Genomic DNA, 13,837 nt, shown 5'->3' with positions numbered 1-13,837 from the left:
TAATTTATTGTATCTTTTGTCTTTTATTCACTAAAGTAGTGTTTAGTACCCAGGATATCCCAGAATAGAGATGGGATATCCATGGCTATAGTCCCATCCGGGTGTTTAGTTTCCCGGATGAGGCTGGATGGGGATGGCCCCCATCTCTAAAAAAGGGATAAGTGGCGTCCCTCTAAATTGGTGGGACACCGCTCATCCTTTTTCTCTCCTTCTCCCATCCATTTCAATCCCTCTCTCTTGAACCAGCGAAGAGATAAACTCACCCGAAGGACTAGCTAAATCTATTCACCGTTGAGTAACTTGACAGATATACCCATAAATCTGATCTCCTTTTTTTTCTCAAATTGATTATTACAAGGTGTTCCAGATCTCAGAGGGTTTTCTCTTCTTTTTTTTCAAATCGATTGATTCAAGATGTTCTAGATCTCAGGGGTGCGTTTTGATGAGGGAAATTCCACTCGGATTTTGTTTTTCAATTTGTTTTGATTTTGCTTTTTTGTTTTAATTTTTTCTCATTGAGTCTGTCTTTGTTTTTCTATTGGAATTTTAATTTATGTTCTAGTTTGAATTTGAGTAATAGTTATTTCACTGATTGCTTGGATAAAGGAAAAAAGATCATTTTATATGTCCATTTGGATCCCAGGCAGCTAGAAAATAGAATGAATAAACACACATTAAAGAAGCAACAACTAGCCTAACAACTCTTAACAAACTCCAAGATTTCCTGAGATCTTAAATTGCATTGCCTTGAATGACGTGGAGATCATGGCTGTCAATTTGATGTTGATGTCTCAAAACCCTAGGTTATTTTGTTTATACCAAGAAATCTGGTAAAACCAAAAGATAAGCATGGGCCAAGAAGTTTTGGCTCCAGGTCACTGCAGAGTTTATGAAGAAAACACCTTATCTCAAATGATAAAATTGATAGTTTGAAGAATCTATTGCCACCTAGTCATTATGCAATTTAAATAGTTAAAAATTTAAATGATAAAATGTCAGCATTTATACTTCAGTTTCCTTTATGTGCTATATTAACAATGTATCCATATCATTGTCAGCAAACCTTTTGGAAACAAAAGAGCTGAAAGCTAAAGAAACAGAAAGAAAGAAAAAGAAAAATACATAATCAAAAGGTGAGGTTGAGATTGGAGCATATCTCTTATATCCAATATGGGCCCTCCATGCCACTGAAAAAGAGTGATAGTTGTGGGTTGAGTCTTCCATAGGCAGCTAATTCATCAGCAAAGATGTTCTCTTCTCTTGGAATGGTTGAGATGCAAATGTTTCAGAATTCTTTGAGGAGTTTTTCAGCTTAAGGATCATCCCAACTGACTTCCAAGCTATGCAGGGGTGAGGATTTTGAGCCAAATGAGCAGCTCCTGGACAATCACAGAAAATTTTGTCAGGATTCCAATTTCCATCTCTGCATGTGATAAGTGCATGGCAAACTGCATCAAGTTCAGCATTGATAGGAGATTCATGACAAGTACCCAAGGCTCCTGCTAGTAAAACTTTTCCAGGATTAGTAATGACAATGAAACCAAGTCCAGCAATTTTTGAATGGGCATTCCAAGAAACATCAGTGTATATGAAAATTGATTTAGAAGAAGATTTAAGTTTAAGTAACTTCCTGTGGTTTTTGCGGGTTACTGGGAAAAAATCCTCACCATAAGCATTTGCTCTGGTAAGAATATTTCAAAGTTTAGGAGTGAGGTTCTGGAAGATGCAATTGCATCTTTCTTTCCAAATAAGCCAAGCAACAATTGCAATTAGAGCCTTGGTTTTATTGTTCTTCAATCTGTTGTGAACATTGTGGGTCAACCTTCTACCCGAGCTCAGGAATTGAAAGTCAGTTGAATTAATGTTCATCATAGCTAGCTAGGATAGTCTCCCAAACATGCTTAACTTTGGAACACCACCAAATAATATGATCGGTAGAATCTTCTTCCAAATCACAGAAATAGCAGTTAACATAGGAGCCAATATTCAAATGGTAGAGATAAGCCCCTGTTGTAAGCTTTCCATGGGCCAGTTTCCAAATGAAAGTTTTCACACGAGGTATAACATTGAGTTTCCAAATTTGTTTCCATCCATTTCAATGAGTCAAAGAATCATCAGTAGAGTTTATATGATCATAGACCTTGGAAGAAATGGTGGCATGTGATTTGGGGAGGCCCAGACCCAAAGGGAAGGCCAGTCGAAATCCAATTTTAGATTTTTACAGCAGTCAAGTTCCACAGAATCACCAAACATCAATTTCAGATAATCAATGCAAAGAGAGTTACTCACCAAGAAAATTTTGAAATGGACATTTCCAAGACCAATGTTCAAATTCAAGTATGTTAGCTTATGGGAGATGGGTAGGTCCAATAACCATGGATCCCGCATCCAATCTAAGCCATTCTGATTTGCAGTAGAGATTGAAAAATTTGTTTTAAGAGTGTTTGTAGCATTGCAAATGGATTTGAAAAACCAAGAAGAATGGGTTGGTTTGTTATGATGCCAAGGATGCCAGTTACAGTATTTATTTTTGAAAATATCAGATCTTGTTTTTAAAATTCATAATAGTAAAGATGTTTTTGGCCATAAGAGAGTGCTGAAAAAATCTGAGATTTCTGATACCTAATCCTCCCTCAAATTTTTTTTAGTAAGCGACCAACCAACAGAATGGAAGCTAGTAATATTGCCGCCATTACTCCAAAGAAATTTCCTACCAACTCTCAAAATAGAATCTAGAATAGAAATTGGGAGATACATGACTGACAAATAATAGTTGGAATTGCAAAGATTGTACTGTTAAGAAGAACCGAACGTCCAGCTAAGGAAAGATTTGAGTGATTCCAATTATTGATGGCCTGATGAACCCGGTTTGGCAAAAAATCAAGTTGTCTAATCAAGATTTTTTTAGGGGAAATGGGAACACCGAGGTAAGTGAATGGGAAGTGTCCAAGCATAATGCCGAGAATTTTAGATATTGAGCGGGAAATTTTCCTATGACACCAAGTAGGAAGGTATATAGCTGATTTTGAAAGGTATGGTTCCTAACCAGTAAAACTATGGTAAATGTTGAGGCAAAGGAGACAATTTTTAGCAGCTTTGCTGGAAGCTCTGGTGACCAAAATGAGATCATCAGCAAATATTAGATGGTTGAAATTTCTAGGGGGGTTACAGGAGAAACTAGGAACAAGGTTTAAGTTCAAAGCCTTGTTGAGGAAAGCAGAAAGAGTTTGGGAAGCAAAGAGAAAAAGAAGAGGAGAAAGGGGGTCACCTTGTCTAACTCCTCTACTGCTAGTAATCCAAGAAGAAGTGTGACCATTAATATTGAAGGAAAAAGAAGCTGAAGATAGAGTAGCCTAAATCCAAGAAATCCAACGAGCTAGGAAGGATATTCTTTGGAGGATGGCAAAGATAGCAACCCATTTAATAGTATCAAATGCTTTTTCAATGTCTATTTTGAGCATCATCCTAGGAAGGACAGAGGTATCATATTCTAAGCTATGGGCAATTTCCTGGGCTGCAATTATGTTGTCATAAGTGCCATGCCCCAAAATGAACCCAGTTTGCTCATGACTAGTTAGTTTATGAATCACATACTTCAAACGGTTTGCCAAAACCTTCGCTAAAATTTTATAGCAAACATTGCAAAGAGATATAGGTTCAAAATCCAAAACAGAGATAGGATTGTCGTTCTTAGGGATCAAGGTAATAAGAGTTTTCCCCCGGGAAGGAGGAATTTTAGCATGATTAAAGAAATAAGAGATAGCATTAAAAAGATGATCCCCAATGACATTCCAATAGAAAATATAGAACTCCACATTAAGGCCATTCGTGCCAGGACTTTTTCCCAGAGGCATTGAGTTGAGTGTTGAAAAACTTCTCGTTTGGTGATAGGTCTTATCAAAACATCTCTATCCTCATCACCTAACACAGAGAGATCATCCGGCATGGAATTAATCAGAGAGTTTAAATTGAAATTTGAAGAAGAACTCCAAAGATTTTTGTGGAAACTTACAAAACTATTTTCAATATCACTCTGAGCAGTATAAATGTTACTTGAAGAATCTTTGATGCTTTTGATTGTGTTTTTATGTCTTCTGATCTTGGCCGCTCTGTGGAAAAGGCTTGTGTTTGCATCTCCAACAACTAACCACTGATTTCTAGCACGTTGAACCTAGTAAATTAATTTTTGTCTAAGCAGAGTAGAATGTCGATTTCTTAGAGCCTTGAGCCAATTATTCCTCCAGGAGTCATCAGAAAGGGTGTTGTTCTGGTCTAAAGAGGAAATTTCCCGCTCAATGTTCTGAATCTCGTCATCGAAGTGACAGATGTTTGATCGCTTCAACTTGCAAAGGTTTCTCTTAGTACAAGAAATGAAATGGGTAAAAGAATGCATGGGGGAAGAGGATGGAGTAGCGTTCCAAGCGCTGATATCATTTCTATGACACCCATCATAATCCAAGCAAGTGTTTTCAAAACGAAAAATTTTATTGAAACAAGGAGGAGAGTCAAAGGCCGTGAGAAACAAGGGAGTGTGGTCAGAGTTGATACAAATCAAATGTTTGTTTGTGAAAGAGTTGTAATTAAGAAGCCAATGAGAGTTCGCTAAAAAATGGTCAAGACGAGCCCATCTACGAGCGAGGCCGTCCTGGCTATTGCACCAAGTAAAATGGGGCCCTACAAAGCCAAGGTCATGAAGATTGTAAGAAAGAATAAAAAAGGAGAAATCTTTAGATTTAGAAGAAATAACTTCTAAAAGACCCCCCTTAATGATCTTCGCTAGAAATGATAGCATTGAAGTCCCCCGTAAGAAGCCAGGGCGAGTTCAAAAGAGATAAACCTGTGAGAGATTTCCAAAGTTTTGTGTTCAAAGAGGACCTGGGAGTTATAAATAGTTGAAAGGATCCAGGTCCCAGTTACAGAAGAAATGATAAGGTGAAGCTCTAGTCTGGAAATAGTGATCAGAGTAACAAAACCCTTTAAACATTTCCAGAGCACAATGATGGCCCCTAAGAAGCCATTTGAAGGGATAGCCGCCCAATCCCAATTCTTATTGAACCTGTTACAGAAGCGCTTAATATGATCAGAATTTGACTTTGTTTCCACTAAGCAAATAAAATCCGGTTTAAATCTGCTCATGATGCCTTCGATATAATCAATTGTCCTCAGGTTCAAAACACCCCTACAATTCCAAGTAAAGACTTTCATTAGAAAATCAGAGAAAAAGAAAAGGGAGAAAAATTAGGAAAGTAAGGTTTTCCTTCCTTTTTTGGCTTTGGAGCCACTCTTATCTGGTTCTCAGCAGGCAAGTGCCTTCATTTTGGCATCCGTTTGATAATGTGACAATAGCATGTCATCGTCTAGATCATGGAAGGTTCCTAAGTCATCCAAGGAGTGATCCTCCATGTCTTCCTCAGTATTCACCACAGATGAGATCTTCTTGCCAACCTTGTCGACCATGTCCAAGTACCTGTCAACAGAGTTTGGACCATAAACCTAAGCCAAAGTTTGTTTTGAGGAGATGAGAATTGTTTCTGATGTTTGTTTCTTGTCAGGAGTTAGGGTCAAAAGTTTTGGTTTTGGGGAAGCCAACGATCGATTTTCCACCTTCCCCAAAAGAGGAGGATAGATAGTGTGCGGCGCTATAGAAGAAGATCTGCCCAAACCAAGAGAATCCGAAAAGGTGATTGATGGCGTCTCCTCGAGATGGTTAAAGACGTCATCTAGTGCTAGTGCTTTGTTGGTGCCGAAGGTCTCGAGATTGGATGGCGATGGAACCGAAACTCTAGAGGAAAGATGATAAAGCCCTCTTCTACTTGCATGTCCTCCACGTGTCGAGCCCACATGAGAAGAAGATGCCACGTGTCCAAGTGAGGGGTAAGCAAGCTAACACGTGTCATTTCCCTATTCATTGTCCCCAGGACGCTGCTGAGAGGAAGGGTTTCGGTTTTCGGTGTGGTTATGCCACCACCCGGTCACCATCTCTACCACTGGATCGGCCCCGGTTTGAGAGACGACGACCTTTGGGTTTTAACCATGGCCCAAAATCGCTATCTATTTCCACGGGTTTCATGATCGGAATCTCAGCGGCGATATCATCCTATTCACCCACAGCCCCATCAACCTGCATTTTGAGATCCTCTAGCATCGCTCGGAGGGGGCTTCTGAAGGCACATGAGGTTCAAAACGGCAGGGGTTCGTTTGTGGTGGGACAAAGGATTTCTCCATGTCTAACCATGCCACACCTGAAAAAAAATACTTGGAGTTTTTCGTAGAGAACTAAGACAAAAACTGAAAACTCACCATATTTGACCCAGGTTCCTTGTTAGAGAGGCTTGCCAAGGTCTAGTTCAACACAAACCCTAGCAAATTTGGCACTAGAACGGTCCATGGTATGGTCGTCCACTTTAAGCACTCTGAAGGAACTGTTTGTAGAATGTCACCTCCCTACAGCTCTATGGGGAGATGATGAATCGAATCTAGAGCTGCTGCCGGTCGAGCTTTTCAAAGCGCTGCCTGAAAATGTCTCCGACCAAGGGAAAGTTGCAAAAATATGGCCAGCTACAGTCCAAGGTCCGATCCAGGAGGAGTCGCATCGCATCTCCTGGAACTCACATCGAATGTAGTAGAATCTATTTGGAAGATCAGCCACCGTGAAGACACCAAGTCCTCCCCAAGCTTCAACCATGGCCAGCTTTGCCTGCTCAAGAGGCAATGATTTAACCCAAAATTTAGCATATATTGAGGTTTTCATACTATCTCTGGCCAGTTGCCATAGCTTACTATTGTCTATTAAAACTGCAGAAGAAGAGAGGAGTTTGAGTTTTTTTCAAAATGTTTTTACAAGGGTGGAGGAATCTCAAAGGGTTCAGTGCTTGGGCCTGGAGGAGACCACATTTGCCCAAGAAACGACAGAATTTGCTTTTTGGTTTCGAAGGGAGGAGGTGTTGAGTCGCGTAGGGGCCATCGAAGACACTAACTCACGGAAAATGGGCTCTCGGGAGTCTCTCTCAGAGTTTCACTCTTATGTCTTGTCACAACTTTATTGGTTGGCATTATTTTTATGTTGTTTCTTGTGCATGAATGCATGCTAGAGTTATTATAAATGTTTAAAGATGTGAGATTCATGTCATAGAGACATCTTTGATGACTATTTATGCATTGCATGATGTCTGTAATTCATGTCTTGATAACACCTTCTCATTAGACAGGATTTTTCAAATGTTTATCAGGAATTGTTTTCAACCATTCATTTTCAAACATGAACAGTTGACAACATGTCTTTTAATTTAGTGCAAGTATTGATCTCTTTGCAATTCATTTGTCGACAAATTATATATTCACTTATGTCACTGCACATGCTTGTTGGTGTTGTTTCCATTGGATGCATATTAAACTGATCTAATTTATTATATGCTGAATTTAAACCTTATCTTTCATCAAATTCCTTGATATTTATAAAGTCTGTCTAGTTTTTCAAAGTCAAATCTTCAATATCTTGTTCACATCTTATTATATTTTCTTGTTAATATTAGCTTTGTGTTCAAGGAAACTCAACAGGAATTTTGTTGCTTACTTTGCCTTTTTTTTCTAATAACTCAAAATTTGATATATCTTGTCTCCAATCTTGATTCCACCACTAGTGGATTTATTGTAATTTATTTTTTCGTCTTGATTGTTCAAATCCTTTTCTTGTACTTTTATTGTTATCCTTTGCCATCCTTTACTTATTAATACCACCAGTAGTTTTATTATTTTCTTTATAAATGCATTTAAATTACCATTTCTAGTCACTTTGTGATGTTTTTGGATGATGAAAATAGCATACAGAAGCGTGATCAAAACTCCTCTGTAATTTTGTAAACAATACAAGAAAAAAATCATAAATAGCACAGTACAATTGGCATGAAAATGAGTTTAAAAATCGTGTCAAATGTGACTTTGGCATCTTATTTAGCACAAAAATAACCGTTTACCTATAGAATGATCATAGAATAAATTTTGACACCGTTTTTATACCGTACCAAACTTTATCATTGTTTTTGCTCAAAAATTTCTTATTGTTGTGCCAAACATTTTACATTAATTTTTGACACAAACTTTAGTTCCATATTTATATGGTTTTGCACTTTTGTTTTTATTAGTTCAATATTTGAGTACAGATTTTAGCACGATTTTTATATACTATTTTCACGGTATTTGACACAATTTTTAACATTTTTGGTTACTGAATGTTGAGCACACTTTTGTCTGCTTACGTAAAATAATTTATAATTAATTTTATTAAAATATATTCTATATTTTATATTACTTTACGATGCAAAAATGAACACAAATCACAACCATCAAAGACAAAAACTCAACAAATTAGGTAGAAGTTGAATGAAATTAATAACAAAACATCTAATGAATTAATAATTATTTTTAGTGCTCACTTGTGCAATGAGTTTTTTACAAGACTGTAACGCAATTCCTCAATCTCAGGGTGGAGCTATGAGTCCTTTAAAGGCAAGCTTTTTCCTTACTGTCCCAAACACCAATGGATACTCAATCACATCTTGATAACCAAGGAGATGCAAAAATAAAACAACCAACAAAAATCAGGATCAACACACCCTTCAAAAACTCACCAACAACTCCACTTCCCTACAAACCTCTTCCGGATCAACAAGCTCTGCAAAACACTCCATAAGTGTCTTTCCTGCCACAACACAGCAACAAATATATCTATACATATATATATATATATATATATATATATATGTATATATATATATATATATATATCTTTCAACACAAATCCAGATTTTAAAGCAGCAGAATATTAACAGATTCAAATACTAACACATATTCTGTAACATCGAGGACCATTTCCAATATCTTATGATCCAGCAACTGAGTTCCCATTCACGAGCCATTACAAACTTACCTAAAAAGGCATTAATGATAGCATAAACACCCGCCTTCGTTTCAAATTCTAACAAAAATTAAAAGCAGAAGCTGATAAAAATCAAAAACCTTGAGACTCAGTCCTACTACAAAACAGTATGTGCATACATTTCATAATATATAACTTGAGACTAGTTCTGCTTAACATCAAAAGAAATTCACTCAAGTGTTTGGATCTAACATACAATTAGTGATGAGAATAAAACATAAGCTAATACAGTAGAACATGTCGATTAGCATGCTCTCCCGCATTGACATATTTACTTCAGCAAAGCACTCTAAACATCAACCATGCAAGAATTACAAAGGTTGTAAGATCAGTTTGATAAATCAAAGAGAAAGAACAAATATGAGGATTAGAAAATAGAGGATGAGAACTTCAAAGGATCAACAAAGCCTTATACAAAACCCTATAAGATCGATAGTAGTCCCATCTTCAACTAGCGACCTCAGAGACAAATGCACCAAGATCCAAGAGTAAGTGAACAGTCTCAGCATGTCCATTCGAGTGCAGCCATGTGGAGGGCAGTGATGCCACCATCTGCCTTTTTGTTAACTATCTTAACTAGAGCACTGCAAGGAAAAATTAGAAGAAAGTGATGTAAGAATTTATCAAAAACAAATTTGATGTAGATGAGGAGCAGAGAATTCCACATACTCTACATCAAATTCTGACGTAGCGGTCTCTTGACCTGACCCCATCCTCATAATGCGCTAAAATCATATATGCTCCGCACATACTCAACCAGTAGAAGGTGAACACAGCGAGTATGACCATTTAGAGCTGCAAAGTGGAGTCTGGTTCCACGCGCACCATTAGGATAATCGTTCTTGTTAATCTAAAATCCAATGCCCATATATTGGCATGAGAAGTGTAAATGAAAAGCATCCATCTGACATCAGCATTATCAACAAAAAGAATAACGATAACTCATCAGAATCGCTTACGCTAGCTCTGGAAAAGGGTTAGCAGTCTGAAACATCTCCCTGGTGACCACATACTGGCTACGCTTGCATTAAGCAGTCGATAGTAACACGATATTGTTGTATCATTGACAGACTCAATCAAATGAAAGCAGCATGGTCTCTCTTATGACTAGTATCGACAATGAAAATAATTAAAACAAGTAGCATAGAGGTTCATGCTCATGTTACATGATTCACAAGTGGAATGCGGAAAGAACGAGGAAAAGGAATCAAAGCTTTACCTGACCACTAAATATTTCGATGATTTTATATCAACACCAGACTCAATCAAAAGCGTGACAATCTGGGGAAGCAGAAGGGAAGGAACACATCAAACAAAAGACCACTATGCTAGTCCACACAAACCAAACAGTGACAAAGCATTGATAATCAGTAAACATGGGCTGTGGCCCTGTGCATGCGAAACATAATGCAAAGGCGAATTCCTAACACCAAAAGGTGGAAATATCGGGCAAGCCTGTGATTGTGTTCCAGAGGGCCTTGGCTTTCCTGAAGGCCGCCATCTCTGGCGGCTGAAACTGACCTCCCTCCTCCGACCTCCAACGTCCAGCTTCCCTCACTCAACACTCAAGAGAGATCAACCCTCTTCGTTGAGGACCTTATTATTATTTGCTCTTACTATTATAAGCAAATACATGCACAACAGTCAGCAAAGAGTACGACTCAGATGAAACAAAGAAGACAAAAGAGAGCATGATACACATTATCATCGCGACGAAAAGGTAGAATCTAAACTAGAAATAGCACTAAGACATGGTGATGAGTGTTGTGGGAGTCTATATAAGTATCATCCATCCAAGCAATTGTTCAATGATTTATGACTTTCATTGAGTCATATATATATATATATAGCCAGTGCTAACGTTGCTGATGTTATATGCAACTTCGTATGACATGTATATATATATTGGTTAATGGGGGAGGACTAGATATTGAATGCATTTTTGAATCGTAGGAAGAAAAGAGAAGGCATGTCTTGGGGAAAGGTGACAATGTACTACCAGAAGATTAACTGTTGGGGAAGCTTCTAGCCTCCTCTTTGACTTCCTATTAAACTCAGGCTCTGGTTTGTGGTATGTGGTTGAGGATCTGGCTGACACTGCTACTGCTGTTTAGTTTCTGCAAACTGTTTGTCTATTTGTTTGTTACTTTGTTGCTTGATAATAATAATAATAATAATAATAATAAGGGGTTCAAGATGTGTGACAGTATGCATGGGTCTAGTGGTACTGTTACCACCGTGAATTAGCTGTTTGTTTCTCTGTATCCAGTACAGCTATAGATATGATATCATGTGAAAAAAGGTGAAAAACTAAATAGTTGTGCGGTACCTGGCCAACAATCCCAAGTTTAATATTTTGCTATTGTATTCGTTGTAGTTAGTTAATGCAAGACTATACTCATTAGATAAATGAACATTCGAAGAAGACCAAGACTTGCATTGATAATGAGTTATTTTTAGCCGTTTGTATTCCTTGTAGTTAGTTAATGCAAGACTATACCTCATTAGATAAATGAACATTCGAAGAAGACCAAGACTTACGCAGTCTGTAATGGTGAAAAACTATATAGTTGTGCTGGTACCTGGCCTTGAACATGTGTTTTTAGGTAATCTCGCAGTTTAAACATATGCACATTAAATATTAAGTTGAATGAATAATCCAGAGAAAAGAGAGTGATGTACAGTGTTGTCAAAGATGGCAAGGTTGAGAACCATGGAGGCACATTTGATGCACCAAAGGAATTGTTACTCAAGTCCCTGAAAGCAAAAAAACCGATTATTAAAAAAAAAATCAGCAAAGTGATTCAGAAATCACTGAAAATCTAGCACTTACAGATAAGAGAGTGCATTCATTCCAGTTAAGTTTGGCAAGGGACCAGTTAACTTATTATTCGATAAATACATTAAATGGAAACAATGATCACTGATCATATACTATTTACATGAAACATTATAAAGCTTTCAACAAAAATATTCCTTCTCACAATTCCTTGATGCTAGCAAGGCTGTTAAGGGTGGGAGGTACTGGCCTGGTTAATTTATTTCGGTCAAGACGCCTGTTAGAATGTTTCAAGTAGTAAATCTCAATGAATTGCATTTGTTAATTTCTCTTTAGATAAACTTACAAAGCTGCTAATGTCGGCACTAGGTTCAGTGTTGAAGGAATGCTTCCATTGAAGTTATTGTTGTTGACAATCCTGGTGCATGTCAAAGATGTTAAAACTTAGTATAGTAATTTAGCTTCAATATATAGAGCTTACACATATATAGAGAAAATACAGAAGAATTCACTATTGCAAACCTATAAAAAGTGAAATGATTGACCTGTATATCCTTTATTCTCTATTTTTGAAGTTTTCCTGCCAAAATAATAACAATAGTAATAATTAAATTTAAGAAAAAAATTCAAACTGATAACATGATTTTCTGGTAATCATCATCCAGATGCAGTTTAATTATTTCTGATGTGCACGAGTGCAGAAGATTGGAAACTGCAATTTACCTGAATTCTTCCATACCCCAAGTTTAATAAGTGTGCCCCAAGTTTTACTGCGATTTCAATATTTTTTAATTGATTAAATCCTAAATTACTGTTAAAACCTTTTCAACCTATAGTATACAACTTAAATCCATGCAGCATATTACCTGCTAAGACTAGAAACTGATACGCCATGACCAGTACCAAAGAAATCAAATTCACAGAGTGCTTAAGCATTAATTAAATGAAATAATCAATCGGTCATTGCTTGATAAGGTTTCAAGCTTTAATTAAATGAAACAATCCCAATCATTCATAAGTGTCAAGCCCAGAGGAAGCATACTAGTAAAATAGGGTTTCAAAGAGGTACCAACAAGGTAAGTAACCAATGCGAGGAACTAGAATTTGAGAACAAACACACACCATAATAGACCTTGAAATCAAAACTCTAATTTTAATATCATCAATTAAATTGTTAAGCATGTAGAACCAGTTAAAACAATAAAACTCCAATGAAACCTCAATATCATCAAGTTAACAATTAACTTAGTAACTCATTCTAGTTAGCCTGCAGGTTTCACAGAATATATATATATATATATATACATATGATACATCTGAATTCTAGTTTCTGTCAAGGTGGTAAGCAAAAAACAATGATTTCTTCAAAAAAAAAAATTATATATATATATATATATATATATATATATTTAACTTACCATTACTATCAAGTCAATCCTCATCTATTCTAGCTAACCATTCTTTATATATGTATATCATATTATATATATTATATATATATATATACTATCATCTCATGTAAATGTACATTAATTATTTTTCCTCATTGCAAGGCATAGTGAACAAAAAAATTACCTCTCAATTAATGTTGAGGCGGCTTCAGTGGAAAGAAGTCTTGCTCCTTTCTGTGCTTTTGTATGAGCGGCTGGAGGATGTGGCTATGTAAATTAAGGGCATGAAGGAGCAAGAATTTGAGCTCAATAACAAATTCAACCCTAAATACCACAAATCATGATAAACACATAAAACACGAGATCAAACACCTTAATGCATCAAACTGAAACCCTAGAACAATTCAATCGATGAAAAAACAAATAAAAAATACCTCGATCAAGCGCAAACTTCAAAGGTTTTCACAAATCGAGATCAATCAACTCAAGATGAAGAGAGACAAACGAGATCGGAAGAAGATGGAAATCCAAAGCAGCACATGAATGGGAGGATTTACGACAAACAAGGCTCTTCGAACTTTCTCAAAGGGTTTCAGAAAGAAGGGAGCTTTAAAAAATTTTACTAAATATATGATTGTTTGGGAGCGAGGTTTTAATAATACAAAAATAAATATTTCACAAATTACGTATGTTTGAGATTATTTACAAAAATACGCAGAGGAAACAGGAAAT

General features: G+C 36.7%; 1 long non-coding RNA gene across 2 annotated transcripts; it reads right to left on the bottom strand.

The window, feature by feature from the left end:
• Nucleotides 1-11,698: 11,698 nt before the first annotated feature.
• Nucleotides 11,699-13,313, bottom strand: LOC120278898. 2 transcript variants are annotated; one of them, XR_005541791.1, is made up of 4 exons: nt 13,290-13,313; nt 12,237-12,294; nt 12,061-12,132; nt 11,699-11,991 (listed from the first exon to the last, which is right to left on the bottom strand). It is a non-coding gene; the product is annotated as an uncharacterized LOC120278898 (long non-coding RNA). The 2 variants fall into 2 exon arrangements; XR_005541787.1 differs by having other exon boundaries at nt 11,699-12,132.
• Nucleotides 13,314-13,837: the final 524 nt, after the last annotated feature.

This window comes from Dioscorea cayenensis, chromosome 2 (assembly GCF_009730915.1).
Source record: "Dioscorea cayenensis subsp. rotundata cultivar TDr96_F1 chromosome 2, TDr96_F1_v2_PseudoChromosome.rev07_lg8_w22 25.fasta, whole genome shotgun sequence".
NCBI classification, from domain to species: Eukaryota; Viridiplantae; Streptophyta; class Magnoliopsida; order Dioscoreales; family Dioscoreaceae; genus Dioscorea; species Dioscorea cayenensis.
The sequence above is the reverse complement of the archived record's forward strand: the minus strand, read 5'-3'. Positions and strand labels throughout refer to the sequence as shown.